Raw genomic sequence first — 12812 nt, 5'->3', positions numbered from 1 at the left:
ATATATATATATATATATATATATATATGGAACGCTCTTCGGCGACGCACAAATATATAAAAACACAGATGTAGATTTTTAGACCATAGAGACACAAAGAAAGGATACTCACAATATGTTATTTGACGTTTCGACGGCTCGGCCGTCGTCTTCAGAAACACCAAACATTCTGAAGACGACGGCCGAGCCGTCGAAACGTCAAGTAACACATTGTGAGTGTCCTTTCTTTGTGTATCTATGGTCTAAAAATCTACATCTCTCTTTATATATATATATATATATATATATATATATATATATATATATATATATAGGTAATATCGTCACAAACCCTGCTGAATACATAAAAAAGGCTCGGAATTCTTTCGACTTTGAGTCGTGAATCCGTAACTTGGAGAAAGTAAAATAAATAGTGAAGATAGCAAAAGAACATACAATAATAGAAATTTATTGCGAGATAATAGACTCTTTAAAATATTTAAGCAGTAAATTACATATTCAGCTGAGCTATCATTTCTAACAATAGCCACAAGTTTGAGCGCATGAGATACTATTTTTCTCTCAATTATGTAGGCAATAAAAATCGGATGTATGGCAAAAATGTACGCATTTAATTAGGAATAAATCAAATATTTTTATTTAACTGACTTATGATTTTGATTGCCTAAGAAATGACGAAGAATTCATGCTTATGTTTCTATTTATAGTGAACGTATTTTATATCTAAAAATTAAAGTACTCGTATCGAATTATTCGTTATACAAAACTGAACTATCGAGCAAATGATAATGTCCGGTTCGGGACTAGGGTCATATAGGCGTCAACTAATGGAAACATATAGATAAGCACTATTACAGGCAAAGAGTGGAATTTGCATCTTCTGCGACACACGGCTAGTTGGACGAATAAAGCCGATAAATAATTTACCTATAGATCAGTTTGAGCAAACCCCCATTCGTAATTTTACGTAATAGAATTGAAAACAAAAGAAGAGATATATTGCTTTTATTCCAGCCAAGTATTTAAACAATTGATTTATCATCAGTGCCAAGGTTTCCTTAACAGCCCACTTAAATGAGAAACCCTTGGCAAAACTCCCAAGTATTAGAAAGAGGTTACTTTGACGCTTTGGGCTGTTGCCAGACCTCTTGACTAACGAAAAAAAAGTCGATTCAGTAGTTGGAGGTTAAATTTGATCACAGAATTCCTAAGGGCAATCCCATCACATTTTAAGCATTATGCAGTAAGCCTCCTAAGATAATACTTGTAGGCTTATGGCGCCCTAGAAGTCAATGCATGTTAATAAAGAAATAATTGATGAGAAAGTCTTCTTGGCCGAATTCAAGTTTAAATTTACAAGAGTTAATAAAAACAAAATTTACGAATGAAATATTTAACAATATATAATTAAATTAACAATTAAAACATGCATTTTTAACCCCATAGCTCTAGCATATCCCTAGAATCCATAAAATATGCACTCTCATAATTTAACTATGGGCAAAACGTTATCATATAAAAATACATTGAATTCTCTGAAGAAGGGTATTTTAAAATAAATATTCAGTGAGCAATATTTTGTAATATCAATGCCGTGGAGTTAGTATAGAAAAAATCATATGAAAATAGGTAGCTTGACGACAATTATTTGAAGACATTGCCACCAACTCGTTATTTTAATAAGGTTTTCCCTCATTATTAATCTCGCATAGATGTAAATAAAGGAAAATTGAAAGTAAAAATTATTTAAATATAAGTGCAAAAAATACGCCTTTCAAAGTGGAACCGGTCAAATGCTGGCTTTTTGCGTGTATATGCCTCAATATTTTGGTTGCAGGTGGCTGATGAATAAAGTTTAGTTTTATACATAAAAAAGAGTACGGTAACCAGTATGCGTTCCGCATATTATCCGTTCATTATGATTTCCGGACTGGCATTGATTTCCGTCCATCCTCGTCATTGCGTGTTGTGCCCGCACACGAAAGGATTAGGACCAATTAACGACCCATGACATTAAACAGCATGCACTATGGCTTTGAAGCCACACTTTGTACCGCATTATGTACAATTTTGTAGCGCGGCGTGTAAGTAATTTACCACGTTGGTTCTCCGTCTAAAGCGAGCTGGGGCGGTTCCCGTCGCTTGCTTCCGTTGAATATATTCTTTGAGAGAACAAATGAGCCTAATAAAATTTAGCCAGCATTCGTTTGTCCATTTCCTGACATTCATCTAATCCTCTTTTCTCAGCATTTAACCCAGTTCACGGCCCGCAAATACTTTGCACTCCAAACTCGGACCCAGCTTCCGAGTTGCAGCCAATGCAAAACTTGGCGCAGTTAAGTGAAGGAAACTAACCTTGATTCCGACCATATTTAAGTTTCAGTTCTCTTGGCTCTGGAAGAAAATTAGCCGTTTCTCAAGAAAAAGGAAGGTTGCCCAATTAGTTTAGCATAGCACAGAACAGCTCAAGGGAATGACAATGAAACTGAGACCTTCGTTCAAGCTATGTATGGGAAATGTTTTCCTTCAAAGAAGCAATGGATTGAAAAGGGAAAATATATTGCAGTGAATCTTAGAACTAAATCTGTATGCCTGATTTTCATTAGGTTACATCGTAGTCCATATGTTAGGTCAAAAAGAAGGAATAAAGCAACGAGGATATTTAAAATGAGACTTTGCCACCTTATCTGATATGAGTGAAACATAAGCCCATAGAGATTATCTGCCAAACGAATATTCACAGTTCACACAGCTTCGGAAGCATTAATAGGCCATTTTTTTACCTTTCAAACGACATTCGTTTTGTCATTATAAAATGTAGCACCTTTAATATATATATATATATATATATATATATATATATATATATATATATATATATATATATATATATATATATATATACTGGCACAAGCTATCACTTGTCTAATAAAGACTATTAAAGTCATGTTTACATTTAATGGATTAATTTTCTTCAAAGCATCACCATCCATTTTGGAATTTTAAAATTAAGTGAATTTTAAAAACTTAAGCACCTTGCAAGAGTATTCAATGGAAAAAGTGTCCAACGGTTCTAATTTGCATAATACTGATTATTTAACTATAGCTACAAATAGAGTAAGCGCTGTGACAGTTTTCTGATTGAATTTGATCAAATAATTTTTTTTATTTCTACATTATTATTTTACTTACGGGTATCTTTGTTGTGCCTACCCTCCCAGGATTTCATTTTTTGCACTTGAGTTGTGCAAACTGAAGTATGAAGGAAATATACCGATATAAATTCAATATACAAACGAACGTAATTTCCAATATAATTTTTTAAAATAAAATACATTTTTCCTGGCATATATACATAAAATTCATGAAATGCTTGTCATGAAAATAGCAATGAGGATACCTGGGAGTCTATTCATAAAATATATGAACTATTACGTAAAAACGCATTTTCGCAAAGCGGCAAAAGTTTTCTTAATGAGTAAAAAAAGAAATGAGTAAAAGTTGATAGTTGGTAAAATCTATGCATATCAGGTTATAAATGGATTTCGGAATGGATCAATTAATTAAACGGTTGTGATATTCCCGATGAAAGGGGTAGTATTTGCAATCGGTCGAGGCTGATATACATAGCTGATGCTTGATTCAGTGTCATATCTTATTTCCTTCACTTGTAGAGCAATTATGTTAAACTCAAGCTTGAATGACGTTTCCTTTTCAAAAGAAAACTGGATTACCAGAGCAAATGTACAAGTGGAGAACTTCCAAGTATTTCCAATTGAATAACAATCTCGGTTCAGATTGAACTTTTTCCGGGCTCCAGTTCCGTATAGCAGCCAATGAGTTGGTTGAAATACATCTCTGGGAAACCAGAAGAGATCACTACCTCCAAGCTTTCATGCAAGAATACAACTCTTCCACAACTAAATTGTTACAACTACTCGTCACATGTAATTCGATCCCAAGATTGGTTGACTTCCTCAACTCTTCTCTATCCCACACTAATTCTCTTATGTCCTGCCAACTATTCTGTCTGCCATCCCTTTTTATTTCACCAATGCTCCTTGCCTTCGCCCTTCCTTGCAGGATCTTTCCATATATTTTCCCTTCTAATATTGGTCACGTAATTGTCTCTCAAGGTGTGTTCTATGTATCTGAACTTTCTTATCTTTAAGCTTTTAAGCTGCTCCTTCGTTTCGTAATTCAAAACTACGATTCCATTCGAATCCAGAAAGAGCGAAGAGAATTCTTTTCTTATTTCAAAAGAAAGGAATTAGTTAGGACAATCCATCCAAACCGTGGGCGAACACTCCGTCACAGTTACATCATCGACGTTTGTTTCGGATTCGCGGCCGACGAAATGAGCGATCGAAGTAACCGAGTGGGAAGCGGGAAACGGCTGGGGCGAGCTGATTTATAGCTCGTAGTGTCATAGGGTGTGAATTTGTGGGGGTTGTTGGGTAGGGGGATGGCAAATGTGAGAGGGAGAGGTGAAAGGGCAAGATGACGTGCGTGGTGAGGATACAGAAGGCCGCTATTTCAACGCGCCGTGCAGACGGAGTACCACTTGAAAAGAGGGTGTTTTTGGAGATTAATTTCAGGAAAGCTGGTGGACGGAGAAGTCCGTGCCTAGGGAAAAAAAGTGGAAGAAATGAGGAAGGCGAGTAAGACTCCCATAGAGTCAAAATCCGTAGATGCGAAAGGGATCTCTATGATGCTTGGTGCATTAGACACTTGGCGATGACGCTCAATACGAGCGTGGGATTGCAAACGAGAGTTTTCGGTGCATCGCCATCTGCGTATTACCCTACAACGCACATCGGTTGGGTTAAATGGAAGAAGGGACCATTTGGTCTCGATTTCGCCCAAATAAAGACCACTTCTATCTATCTATCTATCTATCTATCCATCTACAACGCACAACGATGCCAAATATGGAAGGGTCAGAACATCTTGGGTAATGATGATTTCTTGATCTTGGTATTGAATTTGTTACAGCATAGCATGTGATGTAACAGAGTGAGGTATATGAGTTTGGAGTTAAATAATTTCCAAAGTGATGTTAACAGTACCCAGCTCTCGTTATCTTCGACTCTGTGTGGTAAAAGAGGGCGATCGCACAAATTGCTTATCAGCCTATCTCCATGGACTAATAATGCAATCCCAAATTTTGTAAATATCATAGTCATAGCAGTTTCTCTATCGAAATTTATTTGGGATTAAATTGCCTTTCCTATAAATTGTTCCATGATTGAATTAAAAATATTACTGAGCGGAGTCAGGAATAGCGGAAAGGGCTCAAGTACGTACATAGGAGCTCTATTGAGACCAACTTTATGCTCTTCTTCCATCAAAATCCTGAAGATATATTTCTACCTAAGAAACGAACTTGAAGAGAATTAATAATATAAATTAAAAATATATATAATATTACCTTTGGTGTAAAATTAATTTGATGCCATATTTGATAAAATGACAACATACTGGATCGATTTAGAGCCGCTGAACTTGTTAAATGAGTTAAAATCGCCAAGAGTAAAATCAAATATTTCATCATCAAATTTTAATCCTGCTACGTATTTTTCGGGAAACAGAAATGGCAAAATTAAGTACCAGCTCATATATCGTAATTTCGGCACTGCACGATGGGAGCGCTCCACCGTCACTCATAAAAACGTGAAATATTAAATAGCTTAATTTATTAAATTATAATCAATTATCAATATTAAATCGAGTTATTTTCGGGCATGATTTTGATTCATTGTAATAAATGTAAATGCAACATAAGAGTGCGGAATTTTGCGAGTGGTTTCAATTGTGGAAATTAAATATTACTTGACTAATGCATTCTCGTCTATAACGCTGCGATGGTAGTCGATTATTTGGCATTCGTTAAATTTATATGCAGCTGATCAATTGCCAATACAGGACTCAAGAGATTTACCCTCATCATTTCCAACAACACCATTCCTTTTTGAGCGAATTTCATGCAATTACCACATGCTGTACATTTATTTTACTTAAAGGCTGGAGAAAATTAATATTAGAACAGACCAAATGATACGGTTAAAGCCACCGAATACCGGTCACTAGTTTGTACAAGAATCAAGCAATAGAGGGGAATGGCATGTTGACGGGGAATATTTGACTTGCTGTTATCGCATAGTTTTTAAGGGCCAATATATTTCTGTCTTGGAAAACCTTCCTTCAGTTTTATAAGTTTCAAGATACACCATGATAAGTTGCTATTAATATTGAAAATTCAAGATGCTTACCAGAAAAGAATAATCCTAATTTCAAAACATCTAAAATATACCACTACATGATTTCTCCATCCAAAGTATAACCAGGGCTGACATTTACTTATCAAAGTACACCCTCGGTGTAATTCAAAATGTAATACTAGAATATATTGATAGTGTTTTCATTCAGTGCACTCATAAATGCACATTTAGTAATGTGATAAATAAAAGCTTAGATGACTTTTACAAATTTTGTACAGAATGGAGACGACAAATTTTGTTTTTCGGATGATTTTACGGCATGTAGTAAAGCTGGTTTTGGTTTCTTTATTTTGGTAATCACCCTTAGACAGTTATGAAAGTTTCTGGCAATAGCATCAATTGGCGTCAAAATAAAGCATAAAAGTTTGATATCGAGGGGAAGAAGTATAAGATCTATGACGTCAAATACATAATAGCGTCCAAAGAAATAAAATATGATAAATTTCAATATAATAATGTAATAAAAGTTTGGTAAAGACCATTAAATGTACCAGTAAAGGGAAGATAAAGCGTGTCCATAGTAAAATCAACGTCATAGAAGATTAAAAATATTAAAATTATCGGATTGGAAAAAGGTATAATCAAGACGAAAGTTTTTGTTTCTCATAAAGATGGTTAGTCATTAAAGGAGATATGTGGATCATTTAATAATTCTTTAGAAAATCCAAGAGATGGCGCTCGTTGTTTTTGTATAAAGTATCGTTTTATTAATCCTCATATTTTACTATAATTCTGTTAATGTTAAGCTATATCCATCTAGCGGCGTAATTTTCATGCGCGGCGGTAATTTTGCGCGGTGATAAACACTCCTATGGCGAAGGCTTAACAACGAAATATATCAAAGACGAGTTGCATGAAGTTCATGGCCCATTTGCTCATGTATTCGACTGCTTGCAATTGTGTAAATGAATTCAACCGGGGCCGTACATCCACAAATGATGAACATCTTTCAGGACGTCCAGTGAAAGGGGCTGCCTCCGAAATGATTGACAAAATCCATGTCATGGTTATCTGAGTAATCGAGTGAATCAAATTTTGCGAAATAGTTGAAGCCAATGGCATATCAAAGAGTTTTCAATGCTTTCTATTTTGCGTGAAAAATTGGGCGTGCGAAAAATATCGGCAAGATGAGCTTCCGAGCTCGCTCTATTTAGAGTATAGACAAAATTGTGAGGTCCATTTCGAGGCTGGTCTGGCGCTTTTCGGTCGGAAATAGTACGAGTTTCTGAGGCGATTCATAATTGTGGATAAAATATAGATACGTGCAATACTAGGCATAAGAAATATTCGAAACAGTGGGTTTATAAAAGAGATCTGGTTCCAAAGAAGAAGAAAACGGTAGAATCGGCCGACAATTTGAGAGTCACGGTTTTTGGGATGCACGCACAATCATTTACAGAAATTACTTACAAAAAATACAAACGATTAATGAACAGCGTTTTTCGCCGTTATTGCGCCATTTCAGAAAAGAAATTAACAAAATATCTTCATTTAGCAAAACAAAAATATATTTTACGTCACTGCAAAAGACGAAACAAGAGCACGTGCAGAAAATATAAAGCGAGAGGTGGAGATAGGAAATATTTTAGGGATATGCAAAGTTTGATGGATAGCCGGTAATACTCCAGCGATAGTTATAGGGTAAAATATGGCGTAGGGGAAGAGATTCAGCGAGGGGTGGATGTAATCTCGAACCGAAAAGTAGGAAAAAGCCCAGTAAACGAGCGATACTAAAATGATATCAGCAAAAGTAATGGCTGAACCAACGACCTCGGTTATTGTGCAGGTTAGCATGCCACCAAGCCATCATAGTGAAGTTGACCGAATATACAATATTAGAAAAATTATTTGCGGGTGTTTCCGTAAGGAAACATTTGGTAGCGATAAGGAGTTGGAACTCCACGGAGGTAAATGCGTCTGAGTATGTATAAATTCACACAGAATCGCGCGCGCACACACACATAAATGTATGCATACCACACAAAGTGGAAAATTATTTGAGGTTCAGAGACTTATCAAAATAATATGCAATGTTTCACACCAATTTTGGTGTAAAGCGTGATGAATTCCAAAAGTGTCCCGGGAGCAGATATTCGAATCTCTATTTAAGATTCATGAAGTGAAACTTCAGATTCAAGTTGATAATTTAGGGAAGACAATTGAGAAATTGTGAAAGCATTTACCGGTACGATAAGAAAGGAATGCCGCCAGGCTATATAAAAATTAGGACTAAGAAACTATGAGGAAAATGAGAATATCTAAAGAGGGGATATCGAAAACTGCAAACTAAACTGAAGGTCAGTAAACCAGAAAACGACAAGGAAAGTGCTGATTACAAGCATAATCATTAAAAAGATAGAGAAGAAAAGGAATTGGAAAAATGTTAATAAACAGAAAATAAAAAGCATGATTAATAAATTTAGGCAAGGAAAAAGGTAAATAAAAGCCTGGTATAGAACACAGTGGAGGAGCATTGAACGTTTACAAAGGAAGGATAAAATTGCTGCCCTGGACAGGAACATGAAAACACAGTGAGGAAGTAAGACGAGTAGCGGGGCTAAGGATATTGTTGGGAGAAATACAAAGGAGGCAGGAAAGTCAGATACAGAGCATTTTGATTGGCAGTGGGATTTCGAAGACAATAACGAGAAGAAAGTTGGTCAAATGATGAAGGGGTGTAGGATGGACAGGATGTAGGGAGGGATGACGTAATCGGCATTGAAGAGGGGTTCATTGTATTGCCCGATTTCAAGTTTTACTTTGTTAGGAGAAGCAAAACTTAAAAATCAAAATACCAAAACTATTATACATACATAAAAAGCGTAAGCAATTGAATATCTACTCTTGATCGAACAATTAGTTTGCTCAATAGTGTCATAAGTTTCTCGCAAAGCGAAACGAAGAAGCAACGAGATAACTTCGTCGAATAGTCGAAATACAAGAAGCCACACCAAGAAGCAATTTTCCATCGAGAGATCCTTCTACCCATTTCCTCCAGTAACAGATTATATCGTATCCCATGTATAGAATCAACGTAGCCAATCCACCGATAGGGTCAGAGTTGGGAAAAAGTTTGCGAGGAATCCGCTGCAGAAGAAAAAAATAAGTTTCGATAAATTAAGCGTGAACTAAACGGGAGAGATCTTCGAAAGTGAAGGGTCTAATAAGTTTCAGTAGCTCGGTGGCTTATAAAGTTTTAATGAATTTAAGAGAATTATTTCATTATATTGAGGCAGATTTAAGAGTATACTTCAATTTGAGAACACATCTATTTGTATATATTCAGAGCTTAACGCATAAAATGCACTAAAAAATCGAGTCACAATGTTTACTCAAGCGGTAAAACCGTAACCAGCTGGTACACAATGTAATTTTCAATTCAAAGGTTAGCATTACTACTTACATTCAACATGTCCAATTAAACTAATGTAAGTATAATTACAGCAAATGATTTTCTCTCCGCATATCTCTGTATAATTTGGATAGAGGAAGTTAGCATCAGCTGCCACTCAGTATTTTCCACCAACCTTTTATTTTCGTCAAGTCATTTTGCAATAATTTCTTTCATTCACCATATTTAAACTAATTCGTTTGATTTCCTCTCGAACCAAATAATTTCCTTGTTTTTCTCCTTACAGACATGCCCCTTGTACTATGCAATGCATAATTATTCTAACTTTCCTTCCTTATCAACACCAGTGTATTTATTTACCTTTCACTCCCAGTGCAGAGGGTCCCTAGTGATAAGGCAAAGAGGAAAAATTAATTTTGAATTAATGTAAAACCCCAAATATCCGTAAACAGTTTACCTTTCCAAACAAAGTAAAAATGAAATTAGTTGGCTAACGCCACAAGTCAATTAGGTGTAAAAGGTAAAAAGGAGGGGATAAGAAAGGTGAATACGAATACGCGTATCTCTACCGTATTTTACCCCTTCTTGACTTGTGGCGTTAGCCAACTAATTTCATTTGTACTTTGTTTAGAAAGGTAAACAGTTTACGGCGATTGGAGTTTTACATTCATTCAATATTACTAGCCGTAACAGCTCATTTCTATCAATAGGAAAAATTAACACTAAAAATGTTAGTGCATGACTTCTGGGACACATATTACCAAACAATCACACGCTTGCGCTTCTTTGGAATTAATATAGAGTTTAGGGAGATAAAAATATGGTTGGATAACAGAAAGCGCGTAGAGATATGAACAAAGAAAATAACGTAACGCTCCGATTCCCCGGTAGAGAATCGCCGAGCCAAACAAATATGGGACAAAGGATATAAGCAAACAAGGTTAACATCAATATAAAGAAATGTTCCTTGTGTTGAAGAAAAGGTTTGGAACAAGTAGCCCAGGGGAAACTCAGCAAACATGTTGGTACTATCCGATCAACAGCACTATCCCAACGCTCCTGTGACGTTAGAAGCTTAGTGATTAAGATATTCAATCATTCAAAAGGAACAAAAACATTCATATTATCAAGTACTGGAATTCAATTTGACCACCAAAGTCATTCTTTCAAATGTTGATACTCTTGATACATACGAAATCGTACTTAATACTATAATTAATTCAATGGGATACTTTCAAAATTACAAATTAAACTAATTATTTCATTTTCTCATTCCATTAGGAAAATATTCAAGTCATATTTCCTAACCACCTTTCGCCCAACGCAGACCGAGCATGGTAATTCGATACTCATTTATTTATTTGCGACAAAGAAAACATACATGTGCATGTTCTAAAGGTATATCATATATTTTTAAAATGATAATTTTGATATAAAATAACATTTATGTCCATTTAGTGCTTAAAAAAATTTAAATCACTCATTATCAATCATATAGGTTTCAAAATATTTCTCTGGTCAAAGGTTTTATTGATAACAATACCATTACAAATCATTGCATAATTACCAGGAATTCTATTTTGGCAGATACCATTGACATGAGCATTCATATATATACATATATATATATATATATATATATATATATATATATATATATATATATATATATATATATACATATATATATATATATATATATATATATATATATATATATATATATATACACAGATTTAACATCAAGCAAAAAAATGTAAGAAGATGAAACAATTTACCGCTACCGAGCTAAACTTTTTCAACCGCCAAAAATATTTATTTCGACATATTTTCCGGTAATAATATGATAAATAGTGTCTGGGAGGCATTTCAATATTATAAAAAGCCCTTTTTTGTTAAAATCCCAATTTTATGTCCATATTTAATTTAAAGTTGTTAGTATGGAATAATTCTAATATACATCGACTTGAATTTTATTTAAAATAATCTCAACTATGGCTATCATTTTGAAATTAATTAAATATTTCTTATTTATTAAAGATAAAAAATAATTAAATTTGAAAAATGGCTTGATAATTGGACGATAATAAACTTCTTATTTTAAAACAAACAAGCTACCTGTATTTCAATCAACTTCTACTTTGGTATGAGACATTATGCCAACATAATCATTTTCAAAAAGAAGGAAATTTGTGAAGCATAGTATTTAATTTGCAAGAAAATTACTACCATTCATTAAAAAATAATAAGATTAATTTTCTGCCATGTAATTGCCTTCTCAAAGAAGAGTGATGGTGTATTTCACATTGTACTGAAATCTTGTGGGCATCGAATTGGGGCAAGGGCTAGGCGTCCCACCGATATGTCCCAGGTTCGACCCCTGGAGACAGCAGATTTTTTCAGTGGTGTCCTGAGCCCTACTTGAAGTGCTTTGTGGAGAGCAAGTGAATACACCGTCCGTCGGATGGGACGTTGAGCTGCGGAACCCTTGACGCATTTGTTAAGAGGACGCTCATGCCGACGCCGGGTTTCTCTTCAACCTTCCTCATTTCCCATCCATCCCTTATGGCGCAAATGACTTCGGCTGTCGGTCGCCTCCCCCAATTCTACTACCACTACTGAAATCTATCACGAAATAAAATCACTAATTCATTGGGTAGACGGTTATATTGAAAAAATTGAACTTTTATTAGAGTTAAATAAATCTGCAACAATTTGAAGGAAAAGTTTTTAATTAAATTTCCTGAAGGGTGATTTGAAGTCTGAAAATTTTTCAATCAACACCTGTTGATTTTGTACTTTTATGTGAATGAAAATATAAAACAGAGCTATAGGAGTGATTTATTGATAAACTGACTGCTAATTCAAGTCCTCGAAACCTATTTTCGAGTTCGTTGCCGCCTGCGGTTCAGCATATAACGAGTAAATCCCGACGTTCTAACTAGCCTATGGGTAAAGCAAGAACAGAGCCATATAGCAGGAGTAGACACATCAATTTTAGGTACCAAATGAAAGATAATATCATCTATATCGTTACTTTAAGGGCCTTAAGCATAAATATTGTCCTTCTAATTACTTGATGCATGACTTTGGGCAGTCAGTCTACCTCAAACCACAGGTATAGATACACTTTTTCAGCAACATAAAAGCAATATTTTCTCCATCTACAGTAACGTCTA

This window comes from Hetaerina americana, unplaced genomic scaffold, assembly GCF_022747635.1.
Source record: "Hetaerina americana unplaced genomic scaffold, ioHetAmer1.1.p SCAF_2, whole genome shotgun sequence".
NCBI lineage: Eukaryota > Metazoa > Arthropoda > Insecta > Odonata > Calopterygidae > Hetaerina > Hetaerina americana.
The sequence above is the reverse complement of the archived record's forward strand: the minus strand, read 5'-3'. Positions refer to the sequence as shown.